The sequence below is a fragment of the Crinia signifera genome, chromosome 4 (genome assembly GCF_055691185.1).
Source record: "Crinia signifera chromosome 4, ASM5569118v1, whole genome shotgun sequence".
Taxonomy (NCBI): domain Eukaryota; kingdom Metazoa; phylum Chordata; class Amphibia; order Anura; family Myobatrachidae; genus Crinia; species Crinia signifera.
Window position 1 is genome coordinate 313,471,413 of NC_139220.1, and position 16,607 is coordinate 313,488,019.

General features: G+C 45.4%; 1 long non-coding RNA gene and 2 other non-coding genes across 4 annotated transcripts in view; all 3 read left to right on the forward strand.

Annotated features, from left to right (window-relative positions):
- LOC146072845 (uncharacterized) overlaps positions 1-7,139 on the forward strand; it is a 44,343-nt gene extending 37,204 nt beyond the window's left edge. For both annotated transcript variants that reach the window (XR_014473245.1, XR_014473246.1), the window contains exon 4: positions 5,869-7,139. This is a non-coding gene — a long non-coding RNA (uncharacterized LOC146072845). The remainder of the gene's footprint in view (positions 1-5,868) is intronic.
- Positions 1,569-1,642, forward strand: TRNAI-AAU (transfer RNA isoleucine (anticodon AAU)). Its single transcript has one exon. It is a non-coding gene; the product is annotated as a tRNA-Ile (tRNA).
- Positions 7,140-7,845: 706 nt separating the features above from the next.
- TRNAG-GCC (transfer RNA glycine (anticodon GCC)) lies at positions 7,846-7,916 on the forward strand. The gene has a single exon. It is a non-coding gene; the product is annotated as a tRNA-Gly (tRNA).
- Positions 7,917-16,607: the final 8,691 nt, after the last annotated feature.

Here is a 16,607-nt window from a genome sequence, read left to right on the forward strand (position 1 = left end):
GGTCACTACGTGCTGTGTAATGCAAATATGGGTCACTATGTGTTGTGTAATGCAAATATGGGTCACTACGTGCTGTGTAATGCGAATATGGGTCACTATGTGCTGTGTAATGCGAATATGGGTCACTACGTGCTGTGTAATGCGAATATGGGTCACTACGTGCTGTGTAATGCGAATATGGGTCACTACGTGCTGTGTAATGCGAATATGGGTCACTATGTGCTGTGTAATGCGAATATGGGTCACTATGTGCTGTGTAATGCGAATATGGGTCACTATGTGCTGTGTAATGCGAATATGGGTCACTATGTGCTGTGTAATGCGAATATGGGTCACTATGTGCTGTGTAATGCGAATATGGGTCACTACGTGCTGTGTAATGCGAATATGGGTCACTACGTGCTGTGTAATGCGAATATGGGTCACTATGTGCTGTGTAATGCGAATATGGGTCACTACGTGATGTGTAATGCGAATATGGGTCACTACGTGTTGTGTAATGCGAATATGGGTCACTACGTGCTGTGTAATGCGAATATGGGTCACTATGTGCTGTGTAATGCGAATATGGGTCACTACGCAGCCATTTTCTCAGTGGTCTTTTCCGCTGCTCTGCCATACTGATGATGAGGTGAGTATAATGAAATAGGTGCAGGGTGTACAGCATGTGGAACAACTTGCACCCATTATGAATACACTAGTGGATGGTGGGTGTTGCTGACTTCTGCTGTGATTTGTGCTGCTTAGTTATGGATGCTTTGCTGGGAGAAGGGGTGCTGGATCAGAGATGGAACTAGAAGCAGTGCTAGGGGGCACCAGCCAAAGTTTTGCCTAGGGCATCAAATTGGCTAGGGCTGGCTCTGTCCGATGCACACCCCTCGTCAGGCCCTTTGAGTTCACATCGGTGGGTAACGGGCCATCCACTGCCGCAGCCCACCGCACGCCACCCGCTAGCCTCCTCTCACGCACCAGAGGAGCAGCCGTCAGCCGCTTGGAAGAGCAGGGAACTGCGACGCTGGTGACAGCACAGGATGGAGGGGGAGAGGAGGCCTTAGGCCCTGTCTATTTTGACAGTCCCGGGCCCCGCAATTGCTGATGGCAGCCCTGTTTGTACATGTTAAGCATGTCTCCTCTTAAATGCCTCTTTTAAAGTGTAAACATTCCTAATGATCACTGGTCTTGATACTGGAAGGGCTGATACTGATGTACTACATACCCTGCACTTTGTATGTAATCCAGACTTGTATGTAATCCAGACTATAGCTTGTTAGGTGCTAACTTTGCATTTGGAAACCACCCTTAATAGAACCTCTGAGATGATAAGTTGCTGTGGAATTAGGTTTGCAAATACCTTGTGAGGAAATAGCAGGCATGTTTATATTCAGTGTAGAAATGGCAGTGGTGGTTCGGTGTGGCTCCAACTTCTTAAGCTGATCGAAAGCTTTACGGACAGACTTCTAAACAATTCTATTCTAATGAGCGTAGTCTAAGTTTAGACTCTTAAATATATGTTAAATAAAATGTCCTAATAATTTGTGGAGCCCTGGAACCACCAATTACCTTAACATGGCCGGTTAGCTCAGTTGGTTAGAGCGTGGTGCTAATAACGCCAAGGTCGCGGGTTCGATCCCCGTACGGGCCAAGATTTTTTTTTTTCCCCTTGACACAATGGTGTAGTGATTTTCATTGCTGTCTCACAGCATTGATGTTACAAGTTCAATTTCTGGCCAATGCATATCTGTGTGGAGTTTGTCTATATGTATTTGTGTGGGTTTCCTCCCACACTTCCAAAACATACAGACTGGGGTTGGACTCTGTTGCTGTATTTCCAAAACTTTATCAAATCACAACACCCTAGAAAATTAGTACCCCTAGGCCAAAACTTATTGAGACATTTAGAAAAAGTGTTACATTAAGTAATTTCTGTTTATATGTCATCCTTACGGTCAATTATATGATTGGGGACAGGATTTGCTTCTGTTTGTCCACATAAATTATGATTGGAAACCACAAGCACTGGTTTTGCCTATCACATTGACCATAAATAATTTGAGTTGGTCATGGACCACCAACCCATTAGAAACACAGTGTCAGGGAGAGATAGAGGGAGATCATACTTGCCTACTTTTGAAAACTAGTTTCAGGGAGATTATAGTTGAAAATAGAATTGTGCAAATAGGCTCCACCCAAAGGGCGTGTATTTTTCCATATATGGAGAGATTGTGAACATGGCACCTAGAAGCGTGGGTGTTTACAGCTACATCTGAGAGGAATTTTGTAAAATTACCTATATCCGAATGTAGATGAGCCCCAAAGCAGTTAGTAAGAGCTACTATACTTGCTAAAGTGCTGGGAAATGGCGCTGATAATTCAATATACATGTATCTGTCTCTCATTCCTTTTTCCCAAAAAATGTAACAGTGTAATGTGGGCTAGGTGACATGATGGAGATTGCTAGACTAATGAGGGAGATTGCTGTTATTTCAGGGAGTCTCCTGCAGAATGCAGGAGGGTAGGCAACTATGTGTCAGGGAGAGAGGAGAGAGAGATGCTATTAGGGAGAGTTAGGAAGATAAAGTGTCAGAGAGAAAGACAATGTTGAGGAGAGAGAGAGAGACACAGGGGAGAATTTACTAAGATTGCCAATCACGGCTGCTCCACAGTATGAATGGGTATGACTGGGATCAGCTGTGATCGGATGATACTAGGATGTACACCGGGGAAGGGAAGATACTAGGCTGTAAACCGGGGGAAGGGATGGTACTAGGCTGTACATCGGGAGAAGGGATGATACTAGGCTGTACACCGGGAGAAGGGATGATACTAGGCTGTACACCAGGGGAAGGGATGATACTAGTCTGTACACCGGGAGTAGGGATGATACTAGGCTGTACATCGGTGGAAGGGATGATACTAGTCTGTACACCAGGAGAAGGGATGATACTAGGCTGTACACTGGGGGAAGGGATGATACTAGGCTGTACACCGGGAGAAGGGATGTTACTAGGCTGTACACCGGGAGAAGGGATGATACTAGGCTGTACACCGGGAGAAGGGATGATACTAGGCTGTACACCGGGGGAAGGGATGATACTAGGCTGTACACCGGGAAAAGGGATGATACTAGGCTGTACACCGGGGGAAGGGATGATACTAGGCTGTACACTGGGAGAAGGGATGATACTAGTCTGTACACTGGGAGAAGGGATGATACTAGTCTGTACACTGGGAGAAGGGATGATACTAGTCTGTACACCGGGGGAAGGGATGATACTAGGCTGTACACCGGGGGAAGGGATGATACTAGGCTGTACACCGGGAGAAGGGATGATACTAGTCTGTACACCGGGAGAACGGATGATACTAGGCTGTACACCGGGGGAAGGGATGATACTAGGCTGTACACCGGGGGAAGGGATGATACTAGGCTGTACACCTGGAGATGGGATGATACTAGGCTGTACACCGGGAGATGGGATGATACTAGACTGTATACCGGGGGAAGGGATGATACTAGGCTGTACACCGGGGGAAGGGATGATACTAGGCTGTACACCAGTAGATGGGATGATACTAGGCTGTACACCGGGGGAAGGGATGATACTAGGCTGTACACCGGGGGAAGGGAAGATACTAGGCTGTACACCGGGAGAAGTGATGATACTAGGCTGTAAACCTGGGGAAGGAATGATACTAGGCTGTACATCGGGAGAAGGGATGATACTAGGCTGTACACCGGGGGAAGGGATGATACTAGGCTGTACTCCGGGAGAACGGATGATACTAGGCTGTACACCGGGGGAAGGGATGATACTAGGCTGTACACCAGGAGAAGGGATGATACTAGGCTGTACATCGGGGAAAGGGATGATACTAGGCTGTACACCTGGAGATTGGATAATACTAGGCTGTACACCGGGAGAAGGGATAATACTAGTCTGTACACCGGGGGAAGGGATGATACTAGGCTGTACACCTGGAGATGGGATGATACTAGGCTGTACACCGGGAGAAGGGATGATACTAGGCTGTACACCAGGAGAAGGGATGATACTAGTCTGTACACCGGGGGAAGGGATGATACTAGGCTGTACACCTGGAGATGGGATGATACTAGGCTGTACACCGGGAGAAGGGATGATACTAGTCTGTACACCGGGGGAAGGGATGATACTAGTCTGTACACTGGGGGAAGGGATGATACTAGGCTGTACACTGGGGGAAGGGATGATGCTAGGCTGTACACCGGGGGAAGGGATGATGCTAGGCTGTACATCGGGAGAAGGGATGATACTAGTCTATACACCGGGGAAGGGATAATACTAGGCTCTATACCGGTGGAAGGGATGATACAAGGCTGTACCCCGGGGAAGGGATGATACTAGGCTGTACACCGGGAGAAGGGATGATACTAGTCTGTACACAGGGGGAAGGGAGGATACTAGGCTGTACACCGGGGAAGGGATGATACATGGCTGTACAGCAGGAGAAGGGATGATACTAGGCTGTACACTGAGGGAAGGGATGATACTAGGCTGTACACCGGGGGAAGGGATGATACTAGGCTGTATGCTGGGGGAAGGGATGATACTAGGCTGTATGCTGGGGGAAGGGATGATACTAGGCTGTTCACCGGGGGGAAGGGATGATACTAGGCTGTATACCAGTGAAGGGATGATAATAGTCTGTACACCGGGGGAAGGGATGATACTAGGCTGTATACCGGGGGAAGGGATGATACTAGGCAGTATACCGGGGAAGGGATGATACAGACCATCGTACTAGGCTGTATACTGGGGGAAGGGATGATACTAGGCTGTATACCGGGGAAGGGATGATACAGACCATCGTACTAGGCCGATGGTTGTTGAGTTGTTGGATTCCTGCCCTGTGTGTAATACTGGGTATAAGCTTCCTGTGTTTGTCTGTTGCTGAGAGCACAGTTTGTATGATGTTACAGAGCGACCCATACACTAATGCGATCAGATGCGATGGGACATCGCAATGCGATGTCCCGTCGCATCTGATCTCATCAAGTGGTGCCCAGTGCAGCACCCGATGTCGCATGCCATCCTGGGATGGACATCGGGTGCTGGAAGAGGGGTGGTGTGGGGCTGTGTTGGCGCGACCGGAGCTTGTCAGCATCTGGACTTGTCAGCAGCAGCAGTGACTTTGAAACACTGGACAGACCTCTGATTGGCTGAGAGAGCTCTCTCTCAGCGGCCTCAGCCAATCAGAGGGGCGGCCTCAGCCAATCAGAGGGCCGTCCAGTGTTTCAGTCATCTGCTGCCGCTGCGAGTCCCGCCGCCTGAAAGCTCCACCACGCCAGTCCCCGCTACACAGCCACCATGCCTCCTTAGCCAGGTACCGCTCCCCGTCACCGCTCTGGTCCCCGCTACGCAGCCGCCATGGCTCCCCAGCCAGGTACCGCTCCCCGCTACACAGCCGCCATGCATCCCCAGCCAGGTACCGCTCTCCGCCAGCGCTCCGGTCCCCATCCTGGCCCCACTCCCCGAACCCGCCGCTGATTACATTCGCGCAATCGCATGTGGTTAAAAACCACATGCGATTGCTCATGCAATTCGATAAATATTATGTGCAGATCATAATATTTATCAATGCGACATTCGATGGCGTGCCTGCGCATCGCGTCGAATGTCAGCATAAAAATGCATGCAATCATTTGATTTATCAGCCAGATGTGGCCGAAATCGAATGATTGCATGCGATATCTCACATATGTGTGGGCACCATTACTTTAAGGATCCTGATAATCTGGGTGTGGACCTGGGTTATGGAATCAGTCCCTACTGTATCACTCAGATCAATTATTTGGCTGACAGTTGAACTTTCTCTCTTTATTTGCAGATAAGACTCTTTGATGAATAGGGCCCTGGGATCCTGCTTCTAGCCTTGCTGTAACCTCTGGCTGATTCTAGTAGGTGCTGAGGAGCCTCTAATGAACAGTATGTCCTGGGGCCACAGAACATATGTCCCCCCCCCCCCCCCTGCTTTACTTAGGTGTTATAGCAAAAGGCAACTGGGCAATTGTGGCACAATGATTTTATTACCCCTGAACACACTTCTACTTAATGATCTCATCACAGAATAAAGGCGACACAAGCTCAGTAATTGGCATCCCCTTGTTAATGTCACACGCCTGTCCGGGAATTGCTCAGCTCCATAGCTCTCAGACACCGGGATGTCAGGAGCCCAGGAGATCAGGCACGGGTTATGGAAATTCCAAAAAACAATGCAGAAGTAACCTGCGGTGGAAGGATACAAGCAGGTTTGGCCTACTCACAGCTACGTTCTACTTTGGGATTATTATGCTCATTTGCCCATGTGTAGGGTCCCTAGACAAGTGACTAAGGTGCCAATTTAGCAACAAATATTTGCGGCTTGTGGTTGCGGGGGGTCGCATCAAATATTTAGTAACACCTATATATGACCCCACCAGCACCCGAATACCCATAGGTTTATTTGGGGGATGTGGCCCGCAGCTACTGGTGCCATCTGATGATGCCGGTAGCTGGAAACCCTACCAGGCCCACAATCCTGGCTTGCTATTCTAGCCGGCAGACAGTTCCTCCAGAAATAACGACTGTGCATGTGTGACCCATGGTGTAGTTATAGGAACGATCCATAAATCACCATGGCGATGGTGATTGTTCTTACCTTCCTGTCCGGTGTCTCCATTATAATGCAACTCGTGTGGAAACAATATCGTATAATATCGATCAGGGAGAAAGATCAATATTTTTTCCTGCAGGTTTTTTTTTTTAGTGCAAAGAAGCGGATCCCGTATTGATCCAAAAAATAAATTGATGCGTTGACTTTGATTTGCCCTCCACAATTCTCTTTAATGTAGTACAAACAACCGTCATTATGTCCTAACGTATAGGGGAGAGTCCCTGAGCTTGCATCGGCTTCCACCCCCCCTCCCCCTTCTTGTTATGATTAAGACTCATTTGTATTTCACATGGTCCAGCCGCTTCTCATTGTCCAAGTCTCACTTCACACAAGCAGCATGGAGAGGTGTGAGGAGAGTGGAGAGGTGAAAGATCACGTATATACTGTATCTAGTCACACTTATCACCATGCCGGTCTTAGTCATAAGATTTTATTACTTGACAAGAGTGCAAAGAAGTGTGCTGGTCCTAGCTGGAAGCTGCAGATGAAGCTTGGTGGGTCATCGAGCCTGAATCAAAAGTGATCAGAGGTGGCATCTCTGCTGCTTCTGTGGGTCTCATGGGGTCATGCAATCTGTCCACCACAGCTCCTGCCAAGATTTTGGGAATTCTCCATCTTCTGACAAGATCCTTACCCCAGAACAGCTGAAGACTGTCAGACATGCTTGCCTTCTCCACCATAACGTCCGGGAGGCTCTTGAAAATTAGGTGGCACTCCCAGACACCTGAAAAAGTGAGAAAGCCTCCCGCATCTTGCTCATACCGAGCACAGCTCTCTTCTCACCACCGCGCTGTATCAACATCGGGCAGCAGTGCTTCACATCCGTGGGCTACCGCCGGTGGCCTATTGTAGCCTATGGGCTAAGGACCCCACCGGGGTCGGCAGGGTTGGTGGGGGTCAGCGCTAACCATGCATGCGCAGACCCCCCCGCGGCTTCCATCTCTGCACATCCAGGGGTCGGAGCCCTGGCCCTGCATCTGGGGGATAGTACATTCAGGTGATAGGACTGCATTTTACAATACGATCCTGGGCAGTAATATTCCACCCAGATTGTATTGTAAATGTGATCGATCATAAATGGGCCCCTAGAACTGAAATATGTATACTGTGACTGACACCATGTTTCATTACTAATATTATGTGGTCATGTGAGCATTGGTGGTTCAGTGGTAGAATTCTCGCCTGCCACGCGGGAGGCCCGGGTTCGATTCCCGGCCAATGCAGCAAAGTTTTTTCATATCCCAACATTAATTAAAAATGTGCAGATAAAGCCTACTCATAATTATTCATGTCTTATCTTCTTTCAGTAAATAATTGCACTATATTTTATAGATAATGCAGTATAGAGTAGTTAGGCTAAATAAAATGAATAAGCAAGTCAAGATGTGTCTTACATCTGGACATAACATGCACTGAAAGTTTCTTTGCAACTTATACAGTACATGGAGACTTGGCCGGGTAGGGAGTGTGGTTTGGGTTTTGGCTCGTAATGACAGGGGTGTTTTAAAAGAGGACCCACCTGCAGCAGGCCCCCTCATCTCTGACTTTGAGTAGAGTCTGTCATTATGCCACTAAGGGCCACATTTATCAAGTAATATTTGCTGCTAAATCCACGAAAACACCCGTTTTCGGGGGTTAGCCGCAAATATTAAGTATCGATCAATGCTGCGATCCCCCCTGCAGCGCCACCGGCCACATCCCCCATATGTGGATGGGGGATGGGGATGCGAAGCTGCCCAATGTATTAACATCGGGCAGCCCAGCTTCACACCCCTGGGTTATCGCCATTCTGATATGGCGATAACCCATTGTAGCCTATAGCTACACATCACACTGCCCGGGCGGCAGTGCGGTCAGCGGGTCGCCGGTGCGCATGCGCAGACCCCCCTGCTTCCGGCTCCGGGCATCGCAGGGACAGCTCTTTTCAGAGCCCTGTCCCTGCGTATAGCAGGTAATACATTGGGGTGAAATGATCGCATATTACAATGCGATCCTGGGTGGTAATTTTCCGCCCAGATCGCATTGTAAATGCGATCAATAATAAATGGGGCCCTAATGCTGTGTACACACGGCAGCGATAGGGGCTGAAATCGCTGGGAATATGGTCGCTGAGCGACCATATTGCCAGTGATTGGAGTGTGCACCAGCGATAAATCGCCGGGTGCGCGCTCCCGTTTTCAGCCCCTGAATGGTCGCTGGTCGGAGGAGCATGCTCCTCTGACCAGCGACATCCCCTGCCTCTTCACCCAGCAGTGTTTAAATTTTCATCTGCGACCATCTCTGGTCGCAGATGAAAACGGGACACGGGGCAATATGATTGCTGAGCAATATATTGCTAGCAATATATTGCCGGCGATCATATTGCCCCGTGTGTATGCACCTTAAGTCTACTACTTCCTTGAGGTTACCCTCCTATTTTAGGCGCTGTGTATCACTTGATGTGAATATATGAAAAAAATATTAAATAATGAATAATAAAATGAAAATTCCCTGGTATAATTTCAGCTGCAGACGGGGTGGTGTGACTGTGCGATCACACCTAGTTAGAAGGAAATTACCCCACACGAATGTAGGTTTACCTTCTATAGAACAACAAAAAGAAATAAAGCTCCCAGTGTCTGCGCTATTGTCTGTATAGAGTGCAATATGGCTGAGTCACCGTCCCACACAATTTTTAATAAATGATTATTTAATGATTTGTAGAAAATCTCATTTATAAAACATATCAAAAATACAATAAACAATTTTCACACAATATAAAATATTAATGAATATTAGATAAATAAATGAACAATGCTCATATAATTTAGGTGGCCACCTATTTCTGTTTGTTTATATGAAAGCTATAACATAATTAATGAAAATAAATAAAATCAAAAATATATATATATAAAAATAAATAATGCGAAAAATATATGCATAAAAATGTATATGATAAAAATGAATGTCCCCGGGATTTATTCAAATTCCATATATGAATATAGGTTGTCCACCAAGTTGCCAATAAACGAATCGGTGTCCAAGCGTATTTGGTTATTTAGCAGGGATAATATTTCCACATATCCGGTACTCACGGACTCCAGTAAATATTTTGTAGCAAGATGGAAAATGCAGGGAGACTGAGGGATGATTCCGTGAGGTATTCACTGCCCCCAGTGCTGCTACCTGCTAGTTTGCGGTGAATACAAGATGAATTGCCGGGTAAGAGAACCACCTGAAAACCAGCAGTGTGATGTCAGTCCGGTACTACTGCGTCTCTCACCCGCAGCAGTGGGTGGTCTCACCTCCGGCTAGTGCGGTGTGTCCGTGGGGCGTACTGTGCTGCGTCTCTCACCCGCTGCACAGTTGATGATAACAACAGAGCTGGAACTCGGTGTCCGTGTAGTAACCGCCCGTATAACCGATGTCTCTGGCGGAATTGGCAGTGAGTATAAGCGCATGGGACAACAATGGTGGACTTCACAGGAAAAAGTAACTCCTCTCCACGGGTGCCAGGATCCACTAACGCGTTTCGCTCCAATGTGAGCTTTTTCAAAGAATACTCTAAATAAAAAAACATTCTAAAAAAAAAACACAATTCTGATCCAAACTGTCTCTCTGAGTACTGTCCTATCTCTCAGCTCTCTTGCCTCTCCAAGCTACTTGAGAGACTTGCCTCACACACTTTCTTAACTCGCACAACCTATTGGACCCACTTCAGTCATGCTTTCGCTCTCAACCCTCCACTGAGACAAAACTGACCAAAGTAATCAATGATCTGGCCACTGCTAAATCCAAAGGTCATTTCTTACTTATTATTCTTCTAGATCTCTCAGCTGCCTTTGACACTGTCGGCCACCCTCTTCTCATACAAACACTACAATCCCTAGGTCTTCAGAACACAGCCCTTTCTTTGTTCTCTTCCTACCTATCTAATCGCTGTTTCAGTGTTCGCTTCTCTGATTCTACCTCCTCCTCACTACCTCTATCCATTGGAGTACCACAAGGCTCAGTCTTAGGACCTCTGCTTTTCTCCATCTATACCTCCTCACTTGGGAAACTAATCAACTTTTTGGTATTTCGGTATCACCTGTACGCTGATGATACTCAAATCTATCTATCCTCCCTGGAATTGTCACCATCAGTATTGCTCCGTGTCTCTGAATGTCTTTCTGCCATTTCATCTTGGATGTCATCTCGCCATCTCAAATTCAACATTTCCAAAACATAATTAATTATATTCCCACCAGCCAAGAGTAGTTACCAACCTGATATCTCTATCACTGTAGAGAACACAACAATTAATCCTACTCCACAAGCTCGCTGCCTAGGAGTCATCCAACTGTCCTTCATTCCTCATATTCAATCTGTCTCTAAATCATGTTATATGCATCTAAAAAACATATCCAAAATTCATCCGTACCTTACACAAGACACTGCAAAAACTCTAATCTATGCACTCATTATTTCATGATTTCATGCATTGATTATTGCAATGGCTTTCTTACCGGTCTTCCTAAAGACTCTGACCACTACAATCCATTTTGAATGCAGCTGCGAGGCTGATCTCCCTGGCTAGACGTTCATCGTCTGCTGATTTGCTCGGTCAGTCCCTCCATTGGTTGCCTGTATATTACCGCATTCAATATACAATACTTCTGCTTACATACAAAGCCATCACTCTGACTACACTGACTTATATCTCCTCGCTTATCTCAAAATATATCCCCACCGACCTCTCTGCTCTACACAAGATCTGCGTTTCTCATCCACACTCATTACTCGCTCCCACTTACACTTGCAGGATTTTTGTCAGGCAGCACCCACTCTATGGAATGCCCTTCCACGCACACTAAGACTCTTCTCTAGCCTCCAAAATTTCAAGCATTCTCTGAAAACTCACCTCTTCAGCTTAGCTTATCATATTCAGGACCCACACACAACCTCCAGTAGCATTCAGATCTAATTGCATCCAATCAGGACTGTCTAGTAATCTGATGGGATTGCCATGCTTTGGAATCCTATCCTTATGTATCCCTCCTATTATCCCTATAGATTGTAAACTTGCGAGCAGGGCCCACTTACCTCCATGTCGGTTTGTATCTACCCAGTTTGTTTAATCACTGTTGTTTCCAAATGTAAAGCGCAACGGAATATGTTGCGCTATATAAGAAACTGTAGATAAATAATAAATAAGGCACCTTGTTAAGCCATTGCACTTGACGAATCTTGCAACATTGTTGACAATGAACAAATGTCCATTTTTGGGCGATTTTATGATGTTGAAAGTAAACTATTTAGAAATGAGTTGCTAGCAATATTTCCATTTACAGGCAAGACTCGCGGAGAAGATTTGTTTAAACGTTTTGATGATTTCATTACTAAATCAAACATTAGCTATGATAAAATTGTGTCCATTTCAACTGATGGCGCCCCGGCCATAATAGGCAAAGAAAAGGGTAATCAGGGATAAGAATGCTGGGATATTATCTTCTCAGTGCATAATTCATCAGACATCCCTTTGTGGCAAACTCAGTGCTACTGTACATTGAAGAAGGTAATGGATACCTTGATTAAGTTGATCAATTTTATGAGGTCTCGCTCTGCTCTTCAGCACAGACAGTTCAAAGAGTTCTTGTCTGAATGTGAATCGGCCTATTCCAATTTATTACAACACAACAATGTTCGCTGGCTGAGTAAAGGCCAAGTTATTGAATGTTTTTGGCACATAAAAGACGAAGTGACAGCTTTCCTGGCAAATTTGAATACTGAAGAAGCAGGGAAGTACATGGAGTTCCTAGCCAACAAGTGCAATATGCAAGCTTTGTCTTTTCTGAAAGAACTTCTCAAATATTTAAATGAGCTTAATACAGAGTTGCAAGGGAACGGAAAGTTCTTTTTGCGACCTGATACAAAATGTTTCTGCTTTCCGTCGCAAGCTTGATATATTTGAAAAAGACATTGAAAAGCAAGAATTTATTCATTTTCCAACTACTCATGAATTAAGGGAAAATTATTCTGAAATGGACACTGCAGTATTTTCAAGTTTTGTCTCAGATCTTAGAAAGGAATTTGCAGCAAGATTCCAAGACTTTGCAGAGATAGGGAAACTGTCGCATTTTCTAAAAAACTCCCTTTGAAGTTTCTCCAGCGGGAGAATGGACTGATGTAGCTGAGAAGTTGTTCGGACTTTCAAAACCTAGCCTTCAAATGGAGACAATCAACATGCATGAAGATGTTTCCTTGAAAATGTACAAAACTGCATCCACTGAAGAATTTGGGGCTAAGCAAGTTTTAGACAAGTATGTAAATTGTAAAAAAACTGGCTATCAACATAGCTACCATGTTTGGTTCCACATACGTATGTGAGACCTCTTTCACCAAGTTGAATTTTCTGAAGAACAGACATCGATCAAGGTTAACAGATGCCCACCTTGAAGACACTCTGCGTATTTGTTGTTCGCCAAGAGTTCCAAACTTAAAAAAAAATGGCTTAGGATCGCAAGTGCAATTTCTCTCATTAAGTGGGTGATTCTGGTTGGTTTGCAAGAGCAAACTCCTTCTTTAATGGGGAAAACCATGTGCACTGCAGGTGGGGCTGATGTAACATGTGCAGAGAGAGTTACATTTAGATGAGGTATTTGTTCCTGTGCAGAGCAAATACTGGCTGCTTTACTCTTACACTGCAGTATAGATATCAGTTTGGACACACCCCACCCAAATGTAACTCTCTCTGCATATGTTACATCTGCCCCACCTGCAGTGCACATGGTTTTGCCCATTAAAGAAGGAGTTTGCTCTTGCAAACCAACCAGAATCACTGCCAAGACTGTCTCAGAGTACTTTTACTAAAGTACTCTTGGCAGTGATTCTGGTTGGTTTGCAAGAGCAAACTCCTTCTTTAATGGGCAAAACCAGGTGCACTGCAGGACCTCAATCAAAATAATTACAAACTTCCGTACTCCATTAAAAATGACTTGCCTACCCCTGATCTATAGCTTTCATTAGGAAGCTGAGAGAGAGCGAGTGAGCAGAGCAGCAGTGATCTCTGGCTCCCCCCGACTCAGCTCAGCCAGGTCGGGGGGGGGGGGGGGTCTGCACATGCACGGTTAGCGCTGACTGCGCTGATCGCACTGCCCCACCAGAAGTGCGGTAAGTAGCCCGTAGGATATTATGGGCTGCCACCATCCAACAATGGTTGTAGTCCAGGGACCCGATGCTGCCTGATATTGATACATCTGGCCGCGTTGCTGCTGGTGGAGCAGGAGGAGTCACAGCAGAGATCGGAGATTGCTGCTGCCATCCCTCCATGATACATTCCGGGGGTACTTAGACGCTAATTTTAAATGATAAGTGGGCCCCTGGGTCTGGTAATGTCTCATCGCCTGATCCTCACTATGGGAAGACAGCAGGACCCGTTGACAGGACACCAAAGTTACTGTAGAAGTGTCAAAATTAGCAGAAGGCAGCCTGGCACACTTCTCATTATCACAGAAGGAAGGCCAGCCCAGTAATTGGCACCTCCATGTTAATGTCACACACTGCCCTGGGAAATAGTTTGTCCCAATGTTCTCAGACATGGGAGGGGGGGTTTTACGGGAGCCCAGGAGTTTAAGGCACAGGTTCAATCAACCAAGATTAATATATTCAACAAACAAAAGATCTGCATTAGTTTACATGCAAAAAAGGAAGGTGTGGGTATATCCTGCGCTGGTCTTCACTGCTTAATGTTAGTGGGTGTGTAACAAAAGGGATAATTGACACAATGTGTATGTGAATAAAATTAATCCTTTTATTATACTTTATAAAAGATCAAAAAAAGAGTACTGAGTATAGGAATATATAAATTATAATATTAGTGATAGACTAGAAAGTCCTAATACCGGTATACAACAAAAAACTTTGACAGACTCACATAAAACATATATTGCACCGCCCCTATGTGGGCGTTACTAGTGCTTAAAATGAAAAAAGTCTCAATGGATGATCCGGAGTTTTGCACAGTCACTTGGTTTTTTAGCAACGAATTTGCTTACCAGGAGTTGGTTTTCAGTGTTCAGTGCGTATGGGGGTTCCAGGGATACGATCTGTGTCTGCCGGCAGACTTCTTACCTCCACTCGTAGCAGCGCTCCGTGCGGCTTGCTGTGTGGGGAGGGATCGATTACTCTGAGATCGACGCGTTTCGCCTCTGCTTTATCCCGAGGAAGCCTGTGACACAGGCGAAACGCGTCGATCTCAGAGTAATCGATCCCTCCCCACACAGCAAGCCGCACGGACCACTGCTACGAGTGGAGGTAAGAAGTCTGCCGGCAGACACAGATCGTATCCCTGGAACCCCCATACGCACTGAACACTGAAAACCAACTCCTGGTAAGCAAATTCGTTGCTAAAAAACCAAGTGACTGTGCAAAACTCCGGATCATCCATTGAGACTTTTTTCATTTTAAGCACTAGTAACGCCCACATAGTGGCGGTGCAATATATGTTTTATGTGAGTCTGTCAAAGTTTTTTGTTGTATACCGGTATTAGGACTTTCTAGTCTATCACTAATATTATAATTTATATATTCCTATACTCAGTACTCTTTTTTTGATCTTTTATAAAGTATAATAAAAGGATTAATTTTATTTACATACACATTGTGTCAATTATCCCTTTTGTTACACACCCACTAACATTAAGCAGTGAAGACCAGCGCAGGATATACCCACACCTTCCTTTTTTGCATGTATACTTATGTATAGGGTATCCAGTAGTATACCCAGGGTAAATCCCGCAGCGGCCATCCAAACTGCAAACCCAGCGCAGCTGCCACACACCTCCGTTTAGTAAAAGATCTGCATTGTCTTCTGAAATGACCTTGTCTTTTTCCAACCCTTTCGCTGCAGAGGGATTACCCTCTCCTGCGCTAGTTCCATATTTCGACATTTATGCTCCCCACATTCCAACATCAATATCACCAATTTTCTTATACCATGTTTTTTTTTTCCCCCAGAAGACTTTGGGGTTTAGCAGCGCAACTGACACAGATGCTGACACTTGCACCAGCTGGAGCCACCAGGGAGGGATCCTTTGGATTCCTCTCCTGAACTAAACCTGCAAAGGGTAGTCCATAGTCTAATGCCATTTAAAGATGGTGTTAGTAGCCACGACCAAGCTTGGCAAATGGGGGGAATATCTGCTGTGTTCCCTCTGGGATAAAACATTTATGGGGATTTTCAAGAGAATGTATTTTCCGATAATAACACCAGTCATTCTGCTTTTTCTAATACCGCAAATAAAATGTAACCACAGCGGCCCAAAAAGGTTTTTTTTTTTTTTTCAGTTTTTTTTGTGTGGAGACTGCAACCGAGAGACTTGGAAAGTTTCTAAGTGACGAAGTGGTGAAATATGAAAAAGTCCACAAAATGTAAACAAATTGTGGGGAAAAAATCACGCTGACCAATAGAATGTCAACCTTTTTACCTAGTCGACCTTTTGACTGGCGAAATTTTTATTTTTGACATTTTTACCCCGTCGACCTTTTGACTCAACTTTTTGCTGTTGGCCTACTGACTAGCTATCTAGACACTGTAGATATATCCGCCACAACCCCTTAAAAAGCCTTCTACACAAACCATAACAAATATATAAAACTAACAAGTCCACTCAAAGCAAATGCTTCGGAAGCTAGTCTGCTACCTTGTAATTGCCTCTGTGTTTGTGCATGTGTGAGAGAGAGAGATGGGCAAAGGTTGACGTGCGGTAGGTTGACATGGAGAAAAGTCTGTCACAAGCAAAAGGTCGACGTGGAAAAAAGATCAACACATGAAAAGGTTGAAATTAGTTTTTCACTTTTTTTGGTGTCAATGCATCAACGCCTGAGAACATTACATGAAGTCACTGATTTCATACATAGTCATTTTGTAACATTGTTAAAGTGATGTCATGTGA